This window comes from Eretmochelys imbricata, chromosome 24 (assembly GCF_965152235.1).
Source record: "Eretmochelys imbricata isolate rEreImb1 chromosome 24, rEreImb1.hap1, whole genome shotgun sequence".
In the NCBI taxonomy this organism is placed as follows: domain Eukaryota; kingdom Metazoa; phylum Chordata; order Testudines; family Cheloniidae; genus Eretmochelys; species Eretmochelys imbricata.
This window is the reverse complement of record NC_135595.1, coordinates 9,715,166-9,730,615: the sequence shown is the minus strand read 5'-3', so window position 1 is coordinate 9,730,615 and position 15,450 is coordinate 9,715,166. Positions and strand designations below refer to the sequence as shown.

Here is a 15,450-nt window from a genome sequence, read left to right as displayed (position 1 = left end):
CTTCATTAGACATGATGCTATCTTATTAATCTAGGATCTAAAATGTGTGATGATTTAATGTCATATGCAGCCATTTGTTTCCAATCTCTCTACTTGCTATGACCGGAGTCTCTGTGCTCTGTCAAATAAACTTAGACTTGTTTAGAGTGACATCAAAGTCTAAGTGCTGTGTGTTAAGCAGAGCGGTGATGTGGGGTGGAGTTGGTACACTGGCGAGTATAGTTTCTTTGGAAGCAGCTGATCAGTGAATACTGCGAGTGGCCAGTGGAGCAGGGGCTGGATGCTCCAGGGAGACAATGGGAGCTCTCGGGGGTTGGTCTGTGGCTACTGCTAAGCAGAAGAGGGACAGCGGGGCCTGTGTAGGCCTAGAGGGGAGGGCTAATGGAGTTGGGGAACAGAGCTGACCCTGGCAGGCACAGACAAGGCTACTTTGTGTTAAGGGCAGGTGGTAGCGAGGTGCCCACAGCCCTGGATACCGCCAGGCAGCATCACAATGGGGCCTGGATCTGATTCTGCGTGGCTCCTCCCATCCCCAATTCTGAGCCCAGCTGCATTTCCCTGGGGCTTTCCTGGTCACGAGGAAAAGTGGGAGCAGGCATCCCCCAGAAATTCATGCCCTCCCACCTGGAGTCACTCCCCAGCCCACGCCCCACAGCAGCAGAGCACGGGTCAGGGAGTCATGTTGGGCTCAGAGTCCTCAGCCCTGTGTAGGCAGCTGCTGCTCCTCTGCCCGCTCAGGACGTATTAACCCTTTGGGAGCCACAGCCAACCCCGCTGCCGCATCCCCCTGTCTGGCAGTGTGGGAAATGTCAGGATGGATTCAGCGCCACAGTGGAAGCTCCTTTCCTCTCAGTGCTGTCTCTGCTCCCACGTGGCAAGGACGTTCACTGTGAGGATCCCAGCCAGCAGGGTTCCCAGCACCCCCAGCACAAGGATCCCCTTGGCATGGCAGTAGGGCAGTGACATGGCCTGGGGCAGGGTGGGACCTGAAGGAATAAATCAGTGGTTAGCAGATTTCCTCAGTCTGGAAAACCCATATCCGCACCAGGTGCTGGGAGCTCCGACTCCGAAGATCCTGGATGGGGATGGGATGGAGATGCCCAGCTGTTCCCGTTGGGCCGGATGCAGCACAATGCTCAGTACCCCCAGCCATAGATCTTCCTGCCTAGCACCAGGATGGGGTGTAGGAATTGGGGAGTAGCCCTTTAAAAAGCCTGCGAGCCCTCCAGTGGTGCTCACTGTGCCCTAGAACCCAGCCAGAGCAGCAGTGTGTATATATAAGAGCCAGCCCTGCACAGGCCGTTCCGTGCGGCATGCACTCAAGAGGGAGGGATGGAGCGAGCGTCACCTTCACAGGCCGCCTTGGGGGAGGCGCTGGCTGAGCTGTTGCTAACGGGATTCATGGCTGTGCAGGTGATGGGCAAGTCGTCGTCTCCCAGTCTGTGCTGGACCAGCAGAGATTCCTCAATGGAGAAAACAGGGGCCCCTGCTGAGCGTGTCCAGATGTATTTGATGGTCTTGTTCCCCTCCCTGGCGCTGCAGGTGAAGGTCACATTGCAGGTGCTGTTCCAAGCCATCATAGACTAGATCCTGATCTCCGGCTCCGACAGTCGCTCTGGGGCCCAGGTTGGGGGTGGGAAATACAAAATAACATTGTACAGTGGCTGCTGTGGATAGAACCGACTGCAGGTCCCTCCCTGCGACAGCCAGAGGCTACAGTGGTGGGGAATGCTGAAACCCGAGGGTTAATGGCCTCCCACTTAGAGACTGATTCCCACAGGTGAGAACAATGCCAGCCTCCCAGAGGTTACCTGAGCCCCCCTCCAGTGGCAGACCCTGATTCTGTAGGACTTTCAGTGTTAAAAAGTAAAAAAAAAATCATTATCCGCCTGCGTTTTGAGGTGAGATTTTCATAATGCTCTGAAAGGTGCAAATAGCTGCCATGGGGGGCGTGTTTGATCTACAATCACAGATCCCCTTAAAACCAGTGGAGGCCAAACATCCTATTTCAGGCTCCACAGAAGGAGCCACCCAGTCCCTTTATATCAAAAACCTCTGCTACAAACAATAGAGGGAATGCCCAAGGAAGGTCAGAGCTAAGCTGTGTGGGCTGAGGGGTTTCTCTGCTTGTAGATGCAGGGACTAGGAGACTGGCAGCAGGTGGAGTGTGTTTTACGCACTATCTACTCAAGAAAGACTTTGCCACCAAGGCTATATCGGAAGAGGCACGCCAGCCAACTCTCCTAGCAGAGAAGTGGCTTATATCAGCAAGAGTTCCTTAGCTTATACTAGCTCACCCGATGACATAAACTATTCCAGCAACAGGACCTATTTGCTGACATAAAAGCGTCAACACAAAACCTTTTGCCGGCAATGCTATGGCAGTTAGGAGAAGGATTTTTCACACTCATGACTGACACAAGTATGTCAGCAAATCTTTTAAGTGTAGCAGCCTGAGCTGCCCAAAGCGAGGAGGAGGAGTGAATGTGACAACTCTGAGAGGGAACAGAGATATGGGACTTCTTGGGCACGGAGCCCACTGGAGGGGCAGATGTGGGGGTTCTGAGCTACCTGCTTTTCTGTATTTCTACTACAGCCAGGGAGATATGACTCTATGGACGTTCTTTGTAAATAAGCAAGATGGCACCAGAGTACCCCTCCCTTGGAGCGTTGATTTCTCCTCCTAGCAGAAAGAAAAGGAGTACTTGTTGCACCTTAGAGACTAACCAATTTATTTGAGCATAAGCTTTCGTGAAGTGAGCTGTAGCTCACGAAAGCTTATGCTCAAATAAATTGGTTAGTCTCTAAGGTGCCACAAGTACTCCTTTTCTTTTTGCGAATACAGACTAACACGGCTGTTACTCTGAAACCTCCTAGCAGAAACAGCCCTGGATGTTGGCAACCCGCTCAGGCCCAAGAGGCAACGCTCCATATGGCACCCAGTCATAATAACTCTCTGCTCTGTGAGGGCATTACAGAGCCTGGATTTGTAAGGATTTGTAGGACTAGAACCCAGCTCTGCAGAGCCCAGGACAGCTACATTGCCACTGGGAGGCAGTAGAGAGTCATTTCCAAGGCGCACTAGGGACATCAAGCGCTGCAGGAAGTACCACCCGAAGGGACTAGAGTGACAGCACCCTGCAGCCTTCTGATTGGTGCAGGCTCACTATTTAAACTGAGGGTGGACTAGGAAGTTATCTGGGCACCTACATAAATTTCTGGCTTGCTGTGATGTCACACCTCGCCTTGCTTTCTGATCTCTGACCCTGGCCTGACCCGACTCGACCCTCACCTCCTGATTCAAGTTTGGTAACTGTCTCTGATCTCTACTCTCTGACCCTAGCCTGACTCTGACTCTTGCCTACCAAGCCCAGCTTCAGCATTTACTCTGATCCCTGCTTGCTGATTACCACTTCATGGATATCCTTGAACCTGTGGGCACTAGCCCAGCTGTGACCACTAGGTCAGACCACCTACACCCTGGTCCTTTGCACTGGGCCACTTTCTATAAGAGCTGACCTTGCTCTGCTGTACCCAAACTAAGTTTCTGGGGCCCAGTTGCCAACTCTTGTGATGTTATAGCAAGCCTTACGATTTTTAGTGTTGTTTTTTTTCATCCTCCTAGTGCAGGAGGATCTCAGCTTTCATTTAAAAAAGAAATAAGTCTGTAGCTTTCATAGCTGCAGGGCAAAGCTTGGTAGCCTGAAGCAAGTGAGACCCTAAAGGCCCCAAAGCCAGAAGGCAACTAACCCTCCACTCCAACATTTATTATTTTTAACATAATCTCATGATCTTGGGGTCCTGACTTTGATTTTTGAATATTTGGGCCTGGTGATACTGTCAGAAAATCACTGGCAATTTTTAAATCAAGATTGGATGTTTTCCTAAAAGATCTCCTCTGGTTAAACTGCAAATCCTTTTGGGGCAGGTTATCCAGGAGGTCAGACTAAAGGATCACAATGGCCCCTTCTGGTCTTGGAATCTATACAAATTTTATGCCACCTGCAAGCCCAGCCCAGCCATCACTTTGATGCTGACCAGTGCTGAAACAGCATTACAAGGTTTCTGCAGAGCTGGGGGTCTATTTTAAGCGCAAATCCCCCCTCCGCCTCACACACTCACTGTGGATGTGCAGGTCATAGCTATAGAAGATATTGCTATCTGCACTTGCTGTCTCCCAGCTGTACATGACAACGTCTGCCAGCATCAGGTTGCTGATCTCCAGCGAATAGCTCTGGTTGTGGAGTCTTGCTCTCCCTCGATATCTCTCGTCCTCCATCGAAATGTGGGGCAGCGCTCCAGGGGCCCCTGGGGTGATAACTGCTAAAGGCCTATGTGACGCATAGGCTTCAGCATTGGCAGGGGAGGGGCTGTGCCAGGTGATGCTTTTGAAGGCTCCAGGATTGAGGAGAGGGAAAACGACAGATTCTCCCAGAATTCCGTTCATTGACACTGGGAGACAAGATACTGTGAACGGACTCGCATCTAACACAGAAGACAAAGGAGACTTGAGGAAACTGATCAAGTTCTGTCCCCCCACTCCCTTCCAGCCCTGGTTTCCCAGCCCTGTCACATGAAGGGGGCTTTCTGTACAATGGTAATAACCCCCAGCCCTTCTCTAGCGTGGCCCAGGCTGGAGTTTTTCACTCACAGGAGTGATTTGAGTCTCACAGCCCCACTGCGCAGCAAAGAATTACAATCCCAGCCCTTTACAATTCCCCCTCCTGTGCCCCCTGCACAGGGATTCATGGTATTCAGTGGCATTGAGTCACCACACTGGACAGCAGAAGCTTCAAAGAGCCAGCCCCGAGCTTGTATCTCTGTTTAGCAGAGAAGGAAATGGAAGCCAGCGGGGAGGGGCACAATGAGTCACTGGCAAAGCCAGGAATAGGAGCAGCTGGATTCAGTGGCCATGAGTCCAGGCTGCAGGTTTCATGCTGCTTCGCACCTGCCCCATACTCCCTGCTGCCCGTGCAGGGGTGTCAGGGCTTCAGAGAGGCAGCACATCGCGCAGCACAGCCCTCCTGGCTGGCTCCCAGACCTGCGTTCTCTCCTTCTTCCCCTAGGCTTCATGAAATACGCTAACTGTGACCAGAGTCTTGTGCACCCAGCCATCTGAGCTGCAGCCTGTTCCTCTCTATGCCCAGCCATAGGAGACACACCCCATTTTCCCTCCAGCGCAGGCTGGATCTCAGGGATGGATCACTCGATGATTGCCTGTTCTGCTCATACCCTCTGAAGCCCCTGGCCGTTGCCACTGTCGGAAGACAGGATACTGGGCTAGATGGACCATTGGTCTGACTCAGTATGGCCGTTCTTATGACCTCAGACCAGCTAACAATGGGAGCTTCTGTGCTTCTCTTTCTTGCTATTAACCAGAATTGACTTTGGAAATAATGTCCCCATCCCCTTGATGTAACTCCCCCAAGACTGATGGGCCCCGCAGGGTGGATATAGCCCTGCGTCACTTACCTCTGGGCTGGGAAACCATAAGCAAGAAGAGAAGGAAGGCACAGGAAGCTCCCGCCATTGGTGCAGGGTGGGCTGCAGAGCAGTGAGCAGTTGAAAGGCAGGTGCCCCAGCCAATCAGCCAGAGACTGAGGTGATCTGAGCGTCTGAGTCTGGATGACAGGGATTCTGGGATCACCCCACTGAACAGTGAGGGCTGTGTGAGAATAAATCAAACGTCAGCAGCTTCGAAGCTTCCTTCCCGTCATATCTTGATTTAAGTAAGGCTCTTGACAGTCCAACATAACATTTGCATAGGCAAACTAGGGAAATATGGTCTAGATTAGATTACTAGAATGTGGGTGCACAAGTGGTTGAAAAACCGTATTCAAAGAGTAGTTATCAATAGTTTGCCATCAAACAGGGAGGCAGTATTTAGTGGGGGTCTCACAGGGGTCAGTCCGTGGTCCGGGTACTATTCAATATTTTCATTAATTACTTGGGTAATGGAATGGAGAATATGCTTATAAAATTTGCAGATGACACCAAGCTGGGAACAGTTGCAAGCATTTTGTAGGACAGAATTAGAGTTCAGAATGACCTTGACAAATTGGAGAACTGGTCTGAATTCAACAAGATGAAATTCAATAAAGACAAGTGCAAAGTACTTAATTTAGGAAGGAAAAATCAAATACACAACTACAAAAATGGGGAACAACTGGCTAGGTGGGATTACTGGTGAAAAGGCTCTAGCGATGATAGTGGATCAAAAATTGAATATAGAACAATAATGTGATGCAGTTGTGAAAAAGGCTAATATCACTCTGAGGTGTATGAAGAGTGCCATATGTAAGACTCAGAAGGTAATTGTCCCAGGCTACTTGACACTGACGAGGCCTCAGCAGGAGTAGTGTGTCCTGTTCTGGGCACCGCACTTTAGTAAAGAGCTGGACAAATTGCAGAGAGTCCAGAGGTGAGCAGCAAAAACGATAAAGGTTTTGAAAACCTGACCTGTGAGGAAAGGTTAAAGAAACTGGGCATGTTCAGTCTTGAGAAAGGAAGACTGAGGGAGGACCTAGTAACAGTCTTCAAGTACATTAAGGGCTGTTATAAAGAGGATGGGGATCAATTGTCCTGCATGTCCACTAGAGGTAGGACAAGAAGTAATGCACTTCATCTGCACCAAGGAAGATTTAGGTTAGATATTAGGACTAACTCTAAGGGTAGTTAAGCTCTGGAAGAGCCTTCCAAGGGAGGCTGTGAAATCCCTGCCATTGGAGGTTTTTAAAAACAGGTTGGACAACCCCCTGGCAGGGGTGATTTAGGTTTACATGGTCCTGCCTCGCATAGGCAGCTGGACTAGGTTCCTTCCAGCCCAACATTACTGTGATTCTCTGTTCTCCCCTGCAGCAGGACACAGGTTATATGCCCGATCTCCCCATCCCTTCCTGCCTGCCACTCCCTGCAGCAGGTCTCCATGTGGCAATAAAGTCCTTTGGGATGGGGCTCTGAAACCGCCCCTTGGGAGATGGTTTCCCCAGATGGTACATCAACCCACCAGGCCAGCTCCCCTGAGACTCAGCCTGGACATGCCCTTCCTTGGCACATTCCCATTGTTCCAGGGACTCTCAGTTGGTCATGCTAATAACGCCTTTCCCTCCATGGCGCTCAGGGCCTGTCAGATCTTTGCAGGCTCCCACGGTGTCCCTGTCTCAGTTGTCACATGAGCATTCCCTCCAGATTTAGCTCTTTTAATCTTTCCTCCCTCCAGCCCACTGACCCTCCCCATTGCTCTCCCCTGAATCAGCTCCAGATTGTCCATCTGCCTCCGGCCAGGGCACAGGGCCAAAGATTGAGGGGCAGACCCCAAGCGCACGCACTGGGCGTTGTAAACCAGGACAGATCTATTTACATGGGGATGGGGTCTGCTGCTCCTGAGGAGCCTGCAACAGCCAGGGGTTTGGCTGAAAGCACTGGGGCTCCAGGCTGGGAGGCAAGGCTGAATGGACAGAACCCTGGATCAGCTAGTCTCTTGCCTGGAGTAATTATAAAGGAGAGGAGGTCAGCGGTAAAGGCATTAGATCAGTTTCACAGCCAGGGCTTCCCCCCCGAAGGAGTTTTCGGGCTCTACTCAAAGCAGAGCATCCGGGGATTGTCGTTTGCCAGCCCCTGAGGCCTTTAGTTTTCCGCCTTGAAGGGAGAGAATCCAGAAACCAGGTTTGTGCAAAGCTGCTGAAAGCTCAGCTGTGCTCCAGGGTCATCCCGTGGGAGCAGGGGCCGTAGGGAAGAGGAAGTGACCTCGGGAGTGCAGGAGAGGTTGTGGGTTGTCTCAGATTCACAGGGTCCGGGCTACGCCCCAGCCTTGAAGCAGTCTCCTAGAAGTCACCCCTTTCGTGGGCTGGACCCTATGGGCCCACGCTGCTCCACAAGGGTAGCCCTGCAGCCTCAACAGCTCCAGCGAGCCCTGGTTCTCTCCGGGGCTCCCTGCAGTGAGTCCTGCCAAAGTCAGACTCCTGAGACAGACTTTACATCTTTAAGGAGTGATGCAACTTCAGCGAGTATTTGCAGGGACGCCAGGCAGCCATGTCACAGCAAGGGGACATTTATTAGTCACCTGGAATACAACATCTGGAAGTCTTTAGGTTAGCGGCAGAGAGGTAATTTTGAGAGAGAGCTCATATCAGAGAGAGCCACGTGGCCTGAAATCGATGTTCTGCTGAATACAAGTAGTCTCTTCTTGTCCCTTGTGTGTGTTCCCAATCCCAGCAGTAACCTTAACACTCCGCCACCTCTTAACTTTGTTCTGCAGCACGGGGCTTTTCGCTGTACTTCCCCGCAGAGAAGTGGGTAGGTGGGGGAAGTAGCTTACTCTAGGAGTTAACTTTCACTCAGTGTGGCTCCCATTCAAAGGTGTTGATTTTAGCACAGACAGCCCTTGTGCCTTGGTATCTCAACCTTCTAGTCCTGATCTCCCGTGTCCCAGGGAGAACATGAATTCTTTCCCCACAAGGAGTAGCGATGCCGAGGGAGGTGGGTACAGGGCCACAAGAAAGTTCACAAAAATATTACCAATGATTCCTACATTTGTCACAGGAGGCCAACTGTCTTACAAGGCTGAACCTTAGACTTCCAAAGTACAGTGTGGGTTGGAATTCCTTCCCACCCTTCCCCAGCACCGAGGGGGCACAGGAGGACGATCCCACGATAACCAGTAAGAAACATTATCACAGGAAGAGAGTCAACCTGTGCCGAGCACAGGAAACAAGATAACCAACTCCAGCTACACGGTGCCTGGGAACTTATCTTCCTCACCGGCAATGAAACCAGGGTGGATAAAAATCAATTATTTTTTTAATTTAAATCGGATTTTTGATAGGTTTTTTTCCTTAAAAAACATTTTATCTAAACATAGTTTTAATTAAGATACATTATAGCTCAAACATATCTCATCATGGAATAGTGATTATAAATTCTAATTCTATAGTATGAGACAATATATTCACGTAATGTTTAAGAAAAGTTTTGTAAATGAGTTCCAATAGTTCATGGATTAGGGACCCAATTTTATGGAGTTCCACAGGCTTCTGTACGGATTATTTAGGTTAATCTTTCTATCTACCCAATGGGACTCAGTGCTCAGTCTAGAAGATACCATCAGAGATGCTTAGTTTTGCAGTTCTCAAACTGTGGATTTGTGTCTCCAGAGGTAACATGCTTAACAGCAAAAATGTTTTAAAATAAATAAATAATAGAGAGAGGTAAGAAATAACAAATCTCAACTCTATTGTCCCTCTGCAAATCTGTGTACATTGAGTCAATCCCTTACTTCTCTCTAAAAGTGCAAAGTTTCAAAAAGTTCAATAAATAGAAGATTTTTGGGGGTGGAATAGATCTGGACAAGGAGAAAAATTCTGGAGATAAATGTGAGAAGCAAAGGACATATGCTTGTTTTGTTAAAATATTATATGTTTGCTGTTGAAGAAAAGAATCCAAAATACTTAACGTTGTTGTTTTAGTTAAATAAAACAATTTAAGTGTCTGTCTGGTGATGTTCTCCTCCTAATACAGCATGGCAAGAAAATCCTCCAAATATTAATCATTAACTTGTTGAACTGGAGATAGTTCACCTCCCAATGACTTCAAAAATATCTGCTTCAATTACCTTTGGTAAATGAAATAACCAAACAATCATTCATTTTCTGATATAGCTGTAAAACTAATCTGAAAAGTTTTCAAAATAAATCACTGTTTAAAAATGTATAGTGTGTACCTTCTAAAAATGAAACACATCTATCTCTGAGTTGTGAAGAATATGTATTAAGGTTATAACCAACGAGAATGCTCTTTTATGTAGAAAATCATGATTAAATCGAGTCTTCCTGACTAGTGATTTAAATCACAAATCCACCCTGAATGAAACCATCACTGAATGCTGAGTTCAGCTCTGGTGTGCACACTTTAAAAAGGATGTTGACAGATTGGGAAGGGTTCAGCAAAGAGCTACAAGAATGACTTAAAGTCTAAAGAATCTCAATCTATTTAGTTTATCCAAGAAAAAGTTAAGGGGTGACTTAATCATGGTCTCTCGGTACCTAGATTTCAGACACTGGAGGGCTCATGGGTGGCACGTAATGGAGCCTGGGGAAGGCTAAGCCTCCCTAAACCTTGCGGGGTGGGAGGGGGCAATAGCAGATTACCTCCCTGGCCCATGGGGACCATGCCCTGGGGTCCCAGCCAATTTGGGGCCCCTGGAAAAATCTCCACCTGCCATGGTCCCAGACGGCAGGGGCACAGAGCTTTTCCAGTCTCAGGGCCACAGCGGGGCAGTGGTGGCCAGAGAGGAGCCAGTGGGGGTGGGTCTCATGGAGAATAGGTGTAGTGGGAGCAGAATGGGGACAGGGCTGCAGTGGAAGGGATGGAGTGAAGTAGGGCCATGGACTGGGTGGCAGCTATGGGGTGGCACTGTGGTCCCAGCTGGGCCAAGCTCTCAGCCTTGGCCCCCCCTCCCCCCCAGGCTCTCAGCCCTCCCCTCCAGCCAGGTCCACAGGGGAGGGGGTGCTGAGAGCAGCAATCGGAGGTGTGGCCTCGGCTGGGAGAGGCAGGGCCTCAGCCGGATGGGGTGGAGCAGGGGGCTAGCCTCCCAAGGGGAAGCTTCACCTGCCACCCATGAGAGGGCTCTTTAATCTAGCACGGGATTCTCAAACTTCATTGCACCATGACCCCCTTCTGACAACAAAAATTACTACATGACCCCAGGAGTGGGGATTGAAGGCTGAACCTGCCAGAGCCCCGCTGCCCTGGGGGGGCCGGGGGGGCAAAGCCCGAGCTCTATCACACCGGGGCCGGGGGGGACGAGGAGGAGGGCAAAGCTGAATCCCAAGCGCTGCAGCATCCCCCATGCGATCTGCTTGGATATTTCTATGGCTAGCACGTAGTTGCACTTGCACAGACTGTTCTCTCCACAGGCACAGGAGATCCAATGCTTTTTGCCTGCTCTAGTACCTCTCTGTGTGCCTGGAGCCAGCATGGTTAGCTGCACGCAAACAAAGGTGAGCTGCTAGGTGTGCTCACCAAGGGGAGCAACCAGGAAAAGACATTTCAGAACCATGCAGGATTTTTAAAGTGGAGGAGGCAGGCTTCCAGTCTCTGTGACCCCTGCGCAGTGGAGTTTAAAATTGTGAGCAGAGCAGTGACTGTCATGAGGACTGGGGCATTGTGGGGCAGCGACTGAAGGACCGTTAGGGTCAACACAGATCATGTAATGTCTACACTCGCATTGTGTTGACTAAAGTAGTTTGACCATGGCATGGCACCTTTCGGAGAGGTGGTTTTACTGCATTGCCAGTATGGGCCACTTACGTAGGCCAGAGACAAATTTAAGCATAAACATATGCACAAATAGGTCCATGCATGGCGTCGTACATCAACCTAACTGTAACGTACACCAAGCTGGAGTTAACTAACATGAGATACAATCCTAGTGAAGACAAGGCAGTTTTATGATTTTTGGACACGTAAGCCGTTTGGGTTAAAGCTATGGGGGAGCCTAGTATTCACCTTGACCTGCTAACTCATGGGAAATTAAGAACATCCATACTGGGTCAGACCACTAGTCCATCTAGCTCAGAAGCCTGTCTTCCAACAGTTGCCAGCGCCAGATGCTTCAGAGGGAATGAACAGAACAGGCAGTTGTCGAGTGATCCATCCTGTCGTCCACTCCCAGCTTCTGGCAATCAGTGGCTATGGACTCCCAGAGCATGGGGTTGCATCCCTGTCCATCTTGGCTAATAGCTATTGATGGACCTATGCTCCATGAAGTTATCTAGTTCTTTTTTGAACGCAGTTATACTTTTTGCCTTCACAACATCCCCGGTAAGAAGTTGCACAGGTTGATTGTGTGTTGTGTGAAGTACTTTCTTATGTTTGTTTTAAACCTGCTGCCTATTAATTTCATTGAGCAACCCTTGGTTCTTGTGTTATGTGAAGGAGTAAATAAAACTTCTTTATTCACTTTCTCCACATCATTCACAATTTTATAGATCTCTACCACATCCCTCTTCACTCATCTCTTTTCCTAGCTGAAAAGTCCGAGTCTTTTTAATCTCTACTCATGCAGAAGCTGTTCCATACTCCTAATGATTTTTGTCGCACTTCTCTATACCTTTTCCAATTTTAAAATATCTTTCTTGAGATGGGACGACCAGAACTCCATGTAATATTCAAGATATGGGTGTACCATGGATTTATAAAGTGGCATTATGATATTTTCTGTCTTATTATCTATCCCTTCCCTAATGGTTCCCAACATTCGGTTGGGATTTTTGCCTGCCACTTCACACTGAGCAGATGTTTTCAAAAAGCTATCCACAATGACTCCAAGATCTCTTTCTTGAGTGGTAACAGTTATTTTAGAGCCCATCATTTTGTATGCATAGTTGGGATTATGTTTTCCAATGTGCATTACTTTGCATTTATCAATATTGAATTTCATCTGCCATTTTCTTGCCCAGTCACACAGTTTTTCCTTTTGTAACTCTTTGTAGTCAGCTTTGGACTTAACTATCTTGAGTAATTTACTATTAATTGCAAACCTTGACATCTCATTATTTACTCCTTTTCTAGTTCATTTATGAATATATTAAGCTGGTCCCAGTACAGATCTCTGGGGGACTTGCTATTTACCTCTCTTCATTGTGAAAACTGACCATTTATTCCTACCCTTTATTTCCTATCTTTTAACCAGTTACTGATCCATGAGAGGACCTTCCCTCTTATCTCATGACTGCTTACTTTTCTTTTAGAGCCTTTAGTGTAGGACCTTGTCAAAGGCTTTCTGAAAGTCCAAGTACACTATATCCACTGGATCACCCTTGATCACGTTTGTTGACCCCCCTCAAAGAATTCTCATAGATTGGTGAGGCATAATTTTTATTTTAAAAAGTCATGCTGACTCTTCCCTAACAAATCGTGTTCATCTATGTGTCTGATAATTCTGTTCTTTACTATAGTTTCTACCAATTTTCCTGGCACTGAAGTTAGGTTTACCAGCCTGTAATTGCCAGGATTGCCTCTGGAGCCTTTTTTAAAAATTGGGATCACATTAGCTATCCTCCAGCCATGTGGTACAGATGCTGATTAAAACGATAGGTACATAACACAGTTAGTAGTTCTGCAATTTCATATTTGAGTTCCTTCCAAACTCTTGGGTGAATACCATCTGGTCCTGGTAACTCCTCACTGTTTATCAATTTGTTCCAAAAAACATCTCTACTGACACCTCAATTTGGGACAGTTCCTCAGATTTATCATCTAAAAAAGAATGGCTCAGGTGTGGGAATCTCCCTCACATCCTCTGCAGTGAAGACCAATGCAAAGAATTAATTTAGCTTCTCTACAATGGCCTTATCTTCCTTGAGTGCTCCTTTAGCACTTGGATTATCCAGGAGCCCTACTGATTGTTTGGAGGGCTTCCTGCTTTTGAGATACTTAAAAAGTTTTTTTGCTGTTAGTTTTTGAGTCTTTGGCTAGTTGCTCTTCAAATTCTTTTTTGGCCTGCACTTTTGCACTTGATTTGCCGGAGTTTATGCTCCTTTCTATTTTCCTCAGTAGGATTTAACTTCCAATTTTTAAAGGATTTTTTTTGCTTCAAACTGCCTATTTTTACTTTATTCTGCGTTTTTTTTTTTTATTTTGAGTATACATTTAATTTGAAACTCTATTATGGTGTTTCTAAAAAGTTTCCATGCAGTGTGCAGGCATTTCACTTTTGGGGCTGTGCCTTTTAATTTCCATTTAACTAGCTTCCTCATTTTTGTGTTGTTCCCCTTTCTGAAGTTAAATGCTACTGTGGTGGGCTTCTTTGGTGTTTTTCGCCCCATAAGAATATTAAATGTAATTATATTATGGTCACTATTACCAAGTGGTTCAGCGATATTCACCTCTTGAACCAGATCCTATGCTCCATTTAGGACTAAAACAAGAATTGCCTCTTCCCTTGTGGGTTCCAGAACTAGCTGCTCCAAGAAGCAGTCATTTATCTCTGCATTCATCTCTGCATCCCCTCCTGAAGTGACATGTACCCAGTCAATACGGACATAGTTGTGAAATCCCCCATTATTATTGAGTGTTCTATTTCTATAGCCTCTCTAATCTCCCGAAGCATTTCACCATCACCATCACCATCCTAGTCAGGTCATCAGTGGAATATTCCTACTGCTATACTCTTATTATTCAAGCATGGAATTTCAATCTAGAGAGAGTCTATGGTACAATTTGATTCATTTACGATTTTTACTCTGTGCTTTGGCTTCACTAGGACTTCACCTCGAGTTCGCTAAATTGAGTAAACACTATTTTCCCTACTGAAGACAAGACCTTTCTGTTTTCTTACACTTGCCTTAGGATGGGCTGTTTCTGGCTCCAACCCATGCAAAGTCCCCTAGCTCCAAGCCTAGTCCATGTGATCGCTAATAGCCCCACATCACTTCAGGGCCCACAACATAGTTCCTCCAGCTGGTTCCCTAGGCAGGTGCAATCATGGCTGTCCTCCAAGAACCTGTTTCCCAGGCCAAGAACTGTCTTCTTCGGTATCTGTCTGCACGGCACTTAGCACAGTGGGTTCCTGATCCTTAACTGGGGTCTCTTGGCACCACTAAAATAGATGAGTAAGAGCAACAAGAATCATTTCGGTCTTTTCTGGTTTCAGGCTGAAGGATTTTTCTGCGTGCCTCTAGGTATGATTGTTCACTGTTGGTTTTTTTCAGGGAGTTGGGAGTCAAATCCATTTGGGGAGTGGCAGCCCCGATTATTGTGTGGGGCAACGGTAGGCATGCCACTCACCCCCTTTTACAAGTCACACCCTGGGATGAGGAAGGGCTGAACCGGGTCAGGTTGTTTCTGAGCTTGTGGCTTCTATAGGGTGGGTACTAAGATGGGAGGGGCACTTGTAAGGGACCTCCCAGGTGTGGGCACCTCAGAACTGAGGACACCTGGTAAGGTACTTGTGGGGCTAGGCTGAGGGCACCTCTGGGGGTGTGGAAGAGGGGGCGAGCTGGGGACACTGACAGGGTGGATATGGGAGAGGGGGGCGCCCAACAGGGGACGCCCCAAACCCGTCGCCCCACACGCACCAGCCGCCTCACATTCATCCTTGGCGCCTAAAGCGTCCACCGAGCGCCCGGCCGGGACTACAACGAGGGCACCCCCACCGCTCGCTCCTCTGCCTGGTATTAACTCCGTCATATCCCTCCGCCGGAAAAAAATAATCCTGGCGGGCGGGGGGTGGGGTTGCCCACTCCCCAAGCCAGTGGATCGTTAATGATCACTCGAGTTACCCCGCGCTGCAATTGCCGCCGCACTGGGCGGACCCGTGGGGGGGGCTAATTTTAGGGCCCGGGAGCTGGGGGCCCGCGGCGGAGGGATACAGCCGTGAATCGATAGTGCGATTCCCCACACATTGTTACTGCCCCGTCTCCCTATAACGGTTTGTGCCCCCCCCCGCGG

General features: G+C 48.3%; 1 pseudogene across 1 annotated transcript; it reads right to left on the bottom strand.

Moving 5' to 3' along the window:
- Positions 1–5,530, bottom strand: LOC144279725 (SLAM family member 9-like; annotated as a pseudogene). Its single transcript, XR_013348692.1, has 4 exons — positions 5,473–5,530; positions 4,123–4,485; positions 1,349–1,615; positions 1–986 (listed from the first exon to the last, which is right to left on the bottom strand). The product of XR_013348692.1 is annotated as an SLAM family member 9-like (transcript).
- Between the last annotated feature and the right edge of the window lie 9,920 nt (positions 5,531–15,450).